The sequence below is a fragment of the Panthera onca genome, chromosome D4 (genome assembly GCF_046562875.1).
Source record: "Panthera onca isolate mPanOnc1 chromosome D4, mPanOnc1 haplotype 2, whole genome shotgun sequence".
NCBI lineage: Eukaryota > Metazoa > Chordata > Mammalia > Carnivora > Felidae > Panthera > Panthera onca.
Window position 1 is genome coordinate 62,421,420 of NC_138351.1, and position 12,530 is coordinate 62,433,949.

Below are 12,530 nucleotides of genomic sequence, written 5' to 3' on the forward strand. Positions count from 1 at the left end.
GTCCTCTCACTGCCTGACCCTTTCAATGGCGGGCCTCCTCAGGCTGTAGCTCTGGGCATGGCCCTGCTTTCACATCCTGGAAGCATTCCGTGGACGCTCTCCCTCTCTACTCCACATAGTAATCTGGCTATAGGTCTGCCTCCTTTCTCAGCCTCAGAAAAACCTGTATTTCAGCCACCCGAGAATATTTACCATGCCCTCGGTGCACTATGTTCTATGACACATGCTGTTCCTGCTGCCTTAAATGCCTCATTTCCTCTTCCCCACACCACCGACTTTCACCTGCCTGTGGAACTCCTACTCATCTGTCAATGCCCCGCTCAAACTTCATCTTATCTCTCCCTGAGCCCCAGTCAGAACCAAATATGGTTTTGGAGGCTATACTTCTACTCTAATACCAATTTTATGTTACTCTGGCAGACGTATTTGTCTGTCTCACCTACAGATCAAGAGCTCCAGGAAGATGTGGACCTTGTACTGTTCAGTTTTATTACCTAAAGACTGGCTCCATGAATTAAAAGTAGGAACTGCGCTATCACTAAAGGAATGAAGCTGGTAGGCATTAAAAAATTGTCTTTTAATAAATGAATAAATATTTTAGAGGTAACTTCTACTTATTACACATCTGGACACCAATACTGTTATCTGCCATCATCAACATATGGGTGTAGGTTGATTCACTGATTGATTCATTTACTGAATCCCTAATATTGCAGTGGACTAGATGCTGGAGATATGGAGGTAAATAGGACATAGACCCTGCCTGCACGGAGCTCAGATTCTCCTTGAGTTAATGTAAAACAATGTAAAGGCTCCTTAATAGGCACATGCTTAGGGCTAATGCATTTCAAAGAAACCTATGCTTCTTTCAAAACAATATGAAGTTCGCATGCTTGTGATAAATGTTATTTAGTGGCTGGTAACACTGGAGAAATTTGAAAATGGTTCCATCACCAGCCATTTCAGTCTCTGGGTGATTTTGGTTGACACCAAGATCATCAGGCAAGGTTTGAAATAATATTCATTTAAAGCTGAAAACATGAATGAGTTTCCACCTGAAAGAAATGATGAACCCTTGTCCAAAAACAGAGATAATTGTTAGCAATTTCAGAAGGTGAACTAGTGAAAGATTCATTCTCATATCGTTCTCATCTGTCTGATAGAGATGGAAGGTTTATACAGGCTTGACTAGTCCCCATGGCAACAGCCTTTCTCCTGGGTTACCATAGGAATTGTGAAGGCCTTTATAAACCTCCATTAGCAGAGCCCGGGCCGGCAGCCGGCAGAAACGTCTGCTGAGGAAGACACTGCAAAGTGTCAGCAAGGGCGTCTGGGAATTAATTTCACCCTAGAGTAGCTGTGCAGGTCTGTTGAGCCCCCAACTCTACAGCTATGAACACCAGATAACACTAGAAGCAGTCTGATGCCTTGAACACCTCATACGAAGGGGTTTTCAAAATCTAGCCACAAACATATGACCAGATTTGAAAGATTTTGAGACGAGGAAGGAGTCTATTCTGACACAGCCTCACACAGGAGAGAGGTAAATTCACTCTTGTTTTTTTTTTTTTTTTCCAGGACAGGGCATTAGAGCCATATTAATAATTAATATAGTGGTAGATGGTGGGGATGGTTATTCAACAATGTGAATGTTCTTAATACCACTGAACTGTAACTTACAAAACTGTTAAGCTGTTAAAATTTTGTCATGTGTATTTTAGCACATTAAAGATAATTTAAAAAAACCTAATAGTTATAATACTACTGTTACTGAGGACCTACGACGTCCCAGGCACTGATGCTAGGCACTATACATGTTCTATGTCACATCATCTCCCAAGCCTAGGGGTAGCTATCCTTACTTTAAAGATGATTACTATTCCTACATTGAAGATGAGAAAACAGAGGTTTCGAGAAATAAAGTGAGTTACTCAAGGGTACACAGCTAGTATGTTGGTAGTGACCATGGTCAAGCCCAGGTCTCTCTGACTGTGGAATCCTGACCCTTGACCACACAACCTCAGTATTGATGCCACACTCTACGTCAGCTCTCGGATGTGATTAGGACAGCCTCTTTTGAACTGATAAGTTAAAGCTCTTGTGCAATTTTGTTTAAATTCTGTTGTTTTCTTTTTTAAGACATGATCGGTAATCTCTTAGGGTGTGACTACAAGAGGGCTTTCATTTTCATTCTAACCTTTGTATTATTTTACAACAATCGTGTACTTTCAGAAAATATAAAGATACTTCCATTTTTTTAAAAATTGTGTTGTATAATGATGAATAACTCCTGACACTTTCAAATAGTGATCTGTATTTAAAGAAAAACTTGCCACTAACATTTGCAGGACAGTTGCATTTAGGGGGGAAATTATTTAATAAGTAAGCTGGAGAATGCATTTTTAGGCACTGGAAAGCTCTTTCTCATCAGGGTAGAGAAAATTACCATGTTTCATACCAAAACAAAAGTGGAACGCATGTGGTTATAATTTCTTTGGGCTTTGGTCAAGCTGTATGGAAGAAGTATGAAAAAAGAGAACTCTAGAGAGAAGGAATTCTAAAACCCTAGGGAATTTCTTCAGTAGCAAGAAGGAAAGCAGCACTGGGAATTGGTTTTTTAAAAATAAGCCTTTGGGACATGCCAGCAGAGAGGAGGCATGTCCTCCTTCAAGGTTTCTTCCACAGGCCAGTCAAAGCTGTGAAGAACACTAACCAGGATTTTTCTACCAAGTGTCAAAAACCTGGGTCCCGGCCCTCAAAGCTCTCGATGCTCAAGGAGGTAAACGGGAGAAGGAATTACATTTTTTTCCCTTTGAAGACATTAAGTGGAAAAGAGGATACTAATTAGCAAGGAGTGAAAAATATACCAGATTGCATCTACTTTTCTTTATTATTTTGCTTTTGAAGTACACTTTTAAATATCTGGTAGTGTTTCTCCTTAGCTGCTTTGATAACTTTTTGTTTTAAAAAGTCAAATTGAGGGGAAATGGAGAGTTCTTGTTTAGTGGGTATAGAGTTTCAGTTTTGAAAGATGAAAAGATCTGGAGATCTGTTGCACAACAACGTAAATGAACTTAATGCTACTGAACTATACACTTAAAAATGGTTAAAATGACACATTTTATGTTATGCGTTTTTAGCCAGAATTTTTTTTAAAGGGTAAAATTGATGACATCTGTCTTAGTCAGCTCGGGCTGCTATAACAAAGTACCACAGACTGGGGGGCTTAAGTACCACAGACTGGGGGGCTTGGGCAACAGATTTATTTCTCACAGTTCTGGAAGCTGAGAAGTCTAAGATTAAGGGGCCATAAGATTACCTTCCTGGTAAAATCCCTCTTCCTGGCTTGCAGATGACCACCTTCTTGCAGTGTCCTCGCAAGGCAAAGAGGGTAAGCTCTAGTTTTTTCCTCTTCTTACAAAGATACTAATCCCATCATGGGGCCCCACCCTCTTGAATTTATCTAATGACTCTTGTAGTAGGCATCAAAGAAGAGACACCCTTTCCCCATTAAAAGACAAAATCCAGAACTCTCTTGGCTTTACTCTTACATTCAGCTCACTTCTAGTCCTGTTTCTGCATTTACTCACCCCCGACCTCTTGCTCTGCCTTTGTCCATCAGGGTAATGATGGGCATGGCTTCTTTGACCTTGACTCTTAACTCTTTTCCTGGGTCTTCATGCTGAACTTGCCCCCAAATTAGATCTGCTTCTGACCAGGCCTCTGAATCCTACCTCACAATGAGAGCCCATCCCAGCCTACCTCAAAAGTGGGATGCATTGGACAGAAAGCCAAAGGCATTATCAAGACATTGGGCAAGGAATTATAAAACAATAAGCGAAATTCTGTCAGGAATAAATTTAGAGCTCTGCTGTTTTAGTCATTAAATCAATTGTTTCCATCTAGGATTCAAGACATAGCTTGATATCAGTTCATATGAAACAGATATTGGGCTTTTATTGACCATTATTGACAAATCTAATATTAGTCAACAGTCTAATAAGGTCACTAAGAGTACTAGGATAATGTTTTGTCACATCAGAAAGTTGGCAAAGTTGTTTAGTGAAGGGACAGGTAGTAAATATTTTAGAATTTGCAGGCCATACAGTCTCTGTCGCAATTACTCAACTCTGTCCCTATCTATCAAAATCAATCAGAGACAAAGTGTAGAAGAAAGGGTGTGGCTATGTTTCAATAAAACTTTAGTTATACAAACTGGGTCAGTTTGCTGACCCCTCGGCTACAAAGCGCACAGCCAAGATCAAGGAGGTGATATTCTCACTGCACTCTGCAATAGTCAAGCCATAAGCTAATTCTTGCTTATTTCTGGGCTCTAAAAGTATAGTTGGTCAGAGACAAGAGAATAGAGATTTTCCTATTGGTCAATATTGGTTTATTAATCTACCAACTTATTAGTCAATATTGGTTTATTAATCCATCAACTTTGAACATGGTTTTTCAGTTCATCTAAGAATCTACCTAGAAGTATTCATATTCCATTTGGACTTCTCCATCTGGTCCCCCAGGAGAACATGGCTATCCTTGTCATCATTTTGCTGAAATCACACCACCAAGTCTACCACAGAATCTAAGAACTGAGAGAGGTTAGAGTGTGGCATATCAGTATTGGTCCTTAGTGAACCCGTGTAGTTCCCAAGGATTATCAGTCCTTTAAAATATTTACCAGGTGATCATTTAATAGACTGTCCTAACTTCTGAGCTACAAGATGGCAAATCTATGGGGAGAAGTCAAATACTGGTGGCCTATTAGCCCTATCCATCTACAAACCTATTTAATTCAACCTGTATAATATTAAAAAAAAAAAAAAAAACATTTAAATTGTGATCCCCATTTGAAAATTTTATTTATTAAAAAAAATTTTTTTTTAACGTTTATTTATTTTTGAGACAGAGAGAGACAGAGCATGAACGAGGGAGGGTCAGAGAGAGGGAGACACAGAATCTGAAACGGGCTCCAGACTCTGAGCTGTCAGCACAGAGCCCGACGCGGGGCTCGAACTCACGGACCGTGAGATCATGACCTGAGCCGAAGTTGGCCACTTAACCGACTGAGCCACCCAGGTGCCCCTTTTTTTTTAATTTTTTTTTTAACGTTGAAAATTTTAAAATTTAACTTAACCATTCTGGGCATGGCTACCACCAGAGCTGGAGCTCAGTAACAGCTGCCCTTTTAAGAAGGAGCCTCCTTTTCCAGCTCACTAGGGTCTCTATCTGCCCTACTTGACTCTTTAGTTATTTTCTGGTCTCTGTAAAATGTTTAAGTTTACAATCCCTGTATATAACCCACTTTTTCCCCTTTTAGAAAATCATGACTATTCTTAGCTGATTCCAGTCTTCTGACACATCCCCCATTTTTCACAGCTCCTCTGAGATAACCAGAAGTGGCCCAGTAATCTCATTTGCAAGGTCTCACAGTTCCCTAGAATACAATGTTCCTGGGCAGGAGGCTGGAAGCTTTGTGCTCACTCACAGTCTCTTCACCAGTCTGGACTTTGCTGATCTTTTTTACGCCCCCCTTGATTGTTCTACCCTTTCCATTCATAAGGTCATTCACCTTGGCAGAACAAACGAAGGCCAAGTGTTTTGGAATGGCTTTGAAAGCATTTACCCAAGACATTTGCTTTTGCCTTGTTCACTCTTCAACTTGCTCCAAATAGCATTCTGTGTCTTTTATGATGTCCTGAACATTGTTCACAAGTCAGGATTTATCCTGAGCTTTTGCTTTTCTGACGTCATTTGCACAAATCTTCACCATTCTTTGTTTTCATTCTTTGGTTTCCAGTAATGTCCTTTGAAGAGCTGAGCTCACATAGAGATCTCTAAGAAGCCAAAGGATTCCTTCTATTTAGAGACCACCTCTGTTTCTTTGTCATCAGAATTGCATGCAATTTCATAGACAGAATATCCACATGGGGACCTTCCCAACCCCTGTTGAGACATCTACCATTTTAGAATTTCAAACTAACTCAATCTTTTCTCTGGGTTTCTTTTTTCCCCTTGGCTCACGCAAGCTCTTTCTCTCTAGCTTCCTCTTCTTTCTATTACAATTAAGTACAGGCGACGATCTCATCACTTCATCTACCTGCTGGGAAAAAATAAATCGTGTGGCAAGTAAGGATTTATTAGAAACTGTGCAGAATCTGAAATTTGGTTAGGTCTGACACCTTCTGGTTTCCAGCTTTATTCTTTGAATTTTGGGGGAGTTAGGAAGCCTCCTGGGAAAAGAACTCAGATATATATGGCATAGGAGAGGAAATGATAAGGTAGGGGCATTCAACAGAAAGTAAACTGCAAGAGGACCTGCAGAATCCCTTGGACATAAATTACATCCAAAGATGAGCAGTTCTGCATGACTAGTTAGACTCAGTGACAAAGCCTGAGAGTCTATGGGGAGAGATGTTGCAAGAACCATGATGGGGAGCTTTTGCTTGAACCTACTCTGACTCCTCCATCCAAAAAGACATGTGTGCCCCGGAAAGAAGGCAGCAGTGAGTGAACTAAAAGAGGTTTCCACCAAACTGGTTGTGGGTTCCTCTAAGAAACTGAGATATGAAGGAGGGAAAGGAACAGCCAGCCAGAGTAGCAGTGGGTATTAAGTGCTGGTATAGAAGCAAGCTGGGGACAATCAAGATACAATATGTAGACACCTTGCTTCCTTACCAGACCTGTAATATGAGTCAGGGATTCATTTTTTCCATCTGGCTGGATGATCTTCAGGATGCCCTTATGTCAATAATAACTTCTCTTCTTTTATATTTTTGCCTTTCTCAAGATTTGACTCACATATCAATGTGTTTCTGTTCAAGGATTTGTCTTGTGATATGTAGCACTACCATACCTGCTTTTTCCTAACAAAGTGAACACCTCCATTACCATATTTAGGATCCTCCCATCATATGTCTGAGACTTCTAAAGCTGTATCTCCCTTCTTTATGTGAAAATATCAAAATTATTCTATTTCACAGTACTAGTAAATCTTTCCAACCCCTTGCCTAGTTTTCACTTTCCATTATCTGAGATTCTCCCTGCCCCCACCCCCAGTCTTATGCTTCTGGATAACTAGCAACCAGCTCTACAATTTTTTTCTAAATAGTCACTGAGGACACTATGATCTTGCCAGTCCTCATGTGATAATAGTTACTAGTAATGATGATGATAAGTACCACTTATTGGGTAGTTACTATGAGCTGTTCACATCTATTATCCCTCATATTTGCAAGGGATATCTTTATTTCCACTTCATAGATGAAAAAACTGAGACTCAATTACAGAAATAACTTGCTCAAAATTCCAAAGCTAGTAGGCAGATGGGCTGGTCTAACAGGGTCCAGATGACATCCTCAAAAGAGATGACTGAAGAAAGTTGAATGAAGGGGACACTGTAAGGTATTCAGAGTTACAGAAAACCTGCAAGAGGTATAAAGGGGCCCATTAATAGAAACAGCAGAAAGCTTTTATTATCCTTGGGCATGAAGGGGCAAGAAAAGCCAGTGGTTACTTGAACCTGGAGAGAAAGCTATAGGAAAGGGCCAACTGTCAGGAGAAGCCATGGCCAAACTGCAATCCAACTGAGAGGGAGCTGGGAAAATAAATATCCTGACCTCCCTTCTCACCTCTGATTACCTGCCTATGCCTCCCATTGCCTAAACCCAACAGGATGCAAGAGAGCACATCTTAGATCAGCCCTCAGCACACAGAACAAGATGAAGAATGGTGGAAAGTGGGTCTGGAGGAAAATGGAGAACATCCCTCAGAACTGAGATTTAAACCCTGGTTTGTCTAACTCCAAAGTTTTTGTTTTTCTCAAAATTCCAGTGTCTTAAATTCTAGATACTTAAATTAGTGTCTTACCTAGGAGCTCATAATTTCAGTTTCTAACACCTTGATCTCCAAATGCAAATTCCATTCTTAGACATGTGACTTTGGCAGCCATTAACTTCCCAGATAACCTTATTTCTTCTAAGTCATCTTCCAAATAATGACCCAAGGAAACACAGAGGAAAGCCATGCCAGTACCCATGCCAGGACTGCAGTGTCCTGTTGAGCATATTAGAATCCCTGGAGATATTGATAACATTTGCCCACACAAATGATTCGTTAAGAGTGGGATATCTTAGCAGACTCTGCCACAGCCCAGACACCTGCTCCAAAAAGTCAGTCCTTTCCTGATTGGATGACTGGCCCAACTCATGGTCCTTTGAAATCCTTTACTCCTTGGTTTTCTCTGACCTTTTTTCTCCCATTCCATCTACCTCTTTCTTAAGAAGGAATACCAAGAGGCATTTATCAACCTCTTTCCTATCCTACTCAGTCAGGGAAGTCTTCCAGTGACTGCTGGTTACTGATTTCTGTATAATCAACATGGCGTCATCGATGGACAGTGTCTTCCATGACTCTGCCAAAGATGAGGAAATAGTGATTGTATTGGTCAGTTCCCAAGACAAAAAGTGAGCCACTTTTTCAAGCAGACAGTATCACTGTTTTTAACAGGCATGTAAAATTAAAAAAAAAAAGTCATGTGAAATAAAACATAATTATACATGCAGAAAATCCTAAGAAATCTACATAAAACAAGAACTAATAGGTGAATTTAGCAAAGTCACAGGTTACAAGGTAATTATATAAAATAAATTACATTTTCATAGACTATCTGTGAAAAATTAGAAAATGAAATCAAAGAAACAGTACCAATTACAGTAACATAAAAAACAAAACATTTAGGAATATGTTTAACACATATATGCAAGACCTATACACTGTAAACTACAAAATGTTGCTGTGATAAATTGAGAATAACTAAATAAATTGAAAGATATAAAAAAAGAAAGAGATACACATATGTTCATGAATTTCAAGTCTCAATATTGTTAAGATATAAATTTATTTATAGATTGAATCTCAATATTGTTAAGATATAAATTTATTTATAGATTCAATGTTATCCCTATCAAAACCCCCGCAGTCTTTTTTGGTAGAAATTGACACACTGATTCTAAAATATATATGGAATTGCAAATGATTGAGAACATCCAAAACAATTTTGAAAAAGGAGCAAAAAGTTGGAGGACTTACCTGACTTCAAGACTTAGTATAAATTACAGTAATCAAGACAGTGTGGTATTGGTATAAGGATAGACAAATGGATCAACGAAGCAGATTAGAGAATTCACACATATATTTTCAACAAAGGTGACAAAGTTATTCAATGAGAAAAGGGCAGTCTTCAATAAATGTTGCAGGAATCACTGGATATCTGTATGGGAAAAGGTGAACTTAACCTTACCTCACATCATACACAAAAATTAACCTGACATAGACTATTGAACAAAACAGAAAACTAAAACTATAAAACCCTAGAGGAAAACATAAGAGAAATCTTTGAGACTTTGAAGTTGACAAAGAATTTTTACTCAGGACACAAAAGGCATTAAACATAAAATAAAAAACTGATAAATTTAACAACAGTAGTCCTGAGGCTACCGCCTGGGCAGTTTAAGCCAACTTGGCACCTAGATGAGTCTCTTTTTCTCTGTGTATTTTTGCCCTTGTGTTAACGAGCATGTTAAATTGACCCTTGGCTAAAGCTTTTGAGTTCTCCATAACTCCAGCCCAGCCTGCCAAAGTTCTCTGTGCTGGACTGGGTCTCAATTCCAGTGGACAATAAAATGTGAATGTAACTTTCTTTGCCTCTGTTCTTTGTTAATGCATATACTTGTAAATACGTAAAGAAAAGAAGAGGTTAAGCAGAGACAGAATTTATGTTCTCCTGGGTCCTGGGTCCTAAGCCAAAATATTAGAGTGATAATCATACTCCATGATTATCACAGGCTTCATGTACCGCTGCTTTGTCTCATTCTATGATTTAAAAACCAGTGTCCTCTAAGTGTTACATTAGCATCCTTAAATTTAATTAATAGGAGGCCACATTTTCTGACCCTGCCTTGGAGAAGAAAAACTCTTCCCAAGAGAATGTTTCTATTATAATCCACACTGCCACCTTGGAAATACAGTATACCAGGATTGCTGTGGATATTGTCCCTATCACAGAACCTCAAGTCCCACTAAAGGATCAAGCCGCGGCTTAACTAAGGACATGGACAATGATAAAGGTGTGTCTCTGCTTTAGAGATCGAGGTATGTTTTAACTGCTTGAGGCCACCATAAGGTCCCTGCATCCTTGCCCATTAGGACAACGAGAGAGGCAATAGAAATCTAAAGATAAAAGCAGGTGAGGCTGAAGACATCCTTTGAAAGAAGAGCACACATCTGTGGTCTCATAGCTATGAATCCATTGACCCTACCTTGGCTTCGTTTCTTACTAGCCCTGGACCTGTGGACTTAAGTCTTTATCCTTTTGTGTTAACCCAACAATTCCTGAATTTCTGATCTTGCTGAAACCTGCCCTCAGCACCTTAGGGTTCCAGCAATGTCTCCAGCATTAAAGATGTTCCTTTGGATGTGGTCCCAGCTGATCCAGGTTACCCAACATTGGCTGTTATTCTGTTCTTTAATAAAAGCACAGAACTGAGGAAACTTGTAAGGTTTTGCCACAGCTCTATCTCAGACTCTCCAGTTCAGTTCTTTTCTGGCCTTGGAGACACAAGGTGCTCCTTGACTTCCAGAAAATTATTCTCTGGTTAGGGAGAAACTGAAGCAAGTCCCACAATTTTTTTTTTTGAACTAAGACAAGTGCTGTTTACAGGGCTGGTATGCGGATCAAATGGAAAAATATAAACTACATGTGCAATAAATTCGTATGATTTCTGCACACATGGAATGCTACATAAAATGTGCCTTCCATTAGAGGCTGTGTTAATGAGGTCCTTAGTCTGAAAACAATCAAAGTGCAAAAAATTAATTAACTAATTAGCAGAAGCCTTGCTTGAGTTCTAGATTTAAACCAAAACCATAATTACTTATGCAGCACACTGTCTTGATATCCTTTATATATCATTAAAGATGGTATTTTGGCTACTTTTTTATGTATTTTCTGTTTTCACATAAACAAAATGGCCCCTTCAACCACAACTCTGGGCCCCACTTCTGGCCAAAATGGACACTCTACATTTAATAGGCCTCAGAGATGGCACTGAGATGGGCCCTCCACCTGTTGCCAGAGCCTTCTTGGATCCTACCATCAGCCATTCTGCAGAGAAAGGGTTTTATAAGTACCCTATCCTCAATATAAAAGTTAAGTCGTGTAGCTAAGAAGACACAGATTTAACTCCTGCTTAGCTTTCCACCCTCCTCCTCCTCAAGCCCACCCCTACACAGCCTCACTGGTCTCATTTGTGTATATATCAATCTCCCCACTGGATTCCAACCTCATTTGAAAACAAAGACTATATGTCTCTTTCATCTTGAAGAGGCCCCCAGAGCTGTCTATTCAATAATTTGCATACAATAAACCTAAATACACATTTTAAAATAAATTAATACATCAAAGTCTCTTTCAAAAAATGTATCTTTGGGTGGGGTGCCTGGGTGGCTCAGTCGGTTAAGTGTCTGACTTCAGCTCAGGTCATGACCTCACAGGGTGTGAGTTTGAGCCCCATGTCAGGCTCTGTGCTGACAGCTCAGAGTCTGGAGCCTGCTTCAGGTTTTGTGACCCCTTCTTTCTCTGCCCCTCCCCTGCTTGCTCTCTCTCTCTCTCAAAAATAAATAAATTATATATATATATATATATATATATATATATATATATATATATATACATACACCCTTGGGAGCTGGATATGACCAGCTGGATATGACCAGCAAGGACAGTGGGACCCTCACCCACTTGTCTGGAGTATGGATAGATGTGAAGTATGAAATGGTCACCAGAGAAATGGGGTTACAAAAGACACTGTTGCCAAAAACTGAGAAGTTGTTAATGTGGGGCTCAATCTTTTTCAGAGGCATCCCTGGGAACCTGGGGATTATAGACCATTAAGCCTCACCTCGGTATCAGGACAACAGATGTGGAGTTTAAAGAAGGACAGAATAGTACAACATAGATAAGGTGGATGTGATACTAGGTCTCAGCATGGCTTTCCCTGGGGAGGCTGTGCCTCTGCGGCCAGGCTGAGTTCTTTGATAAGGAGAATGAAGGAATAGAGTGTTCAACATGGTTGTACTAGGATCAGATTTGCTCATGTTTTCAGCCAGTTTGGGTGGGGAGTAGAACACAAACACTCTCGGAAGAAGAGCCAGAGGAGTTGGCACAGGATCTTGCCTGCATTCAAACATCTTCCTAACAGCAAACAAATGTGGTTAACCTGGGTAGCACTGCAGTGGGCTGGGAAGTCTTAAGGAGTCACTTAATAGAAGAGATGCATTCCAGCTAGGTCTACTGTGGGGGGTGTTTCTTATTGGTGAATCCTACATTCTTACTGATCGCATTTTTAAAAAAAATTAGACATAAATTCTTTTGATATAAGAACCAACAGTCCAGTGAAGTATACCAGAATTTGATCACAGACAGAATGCTTAGAGACTTATCATGCCCAAATGACGGTTGTCTCTCC

At 39.8% G+C, this 12,530-nt stretch overlaps 1 long non-coding RNA gene across 2 annotated transcripts; it reads left to right on the plus strand.

Moving 5' to 3' along the window:
* Nucleotides 1-1,271: 1,271 nt before the first annotated feature.
* Nucleotides 1,272-8,818, plus strand: LOC132663156 (uncharacterized). 2 transcript variants are annotated; one of them, XR_009602935.2, is made up of 5 exons: nucleotides 1,272-1,543; nucleotides 2,686-2,779; nucleotides 3,353-3,391; nucleotides 4,463-4,604; nucleotides 7,678-8,818. It is a non-coding gene; the product is annotated as an uncharacterized LOC132663156 (long non-coding RNA). The 2 variants fall into 2 exon arrangements; XR_009602936.2 differs by lacking the exon at nucleotides 4,463-4,604.
* Nucleotides 8,819-12,530: the final 3,712 nt, after the last annotated feature.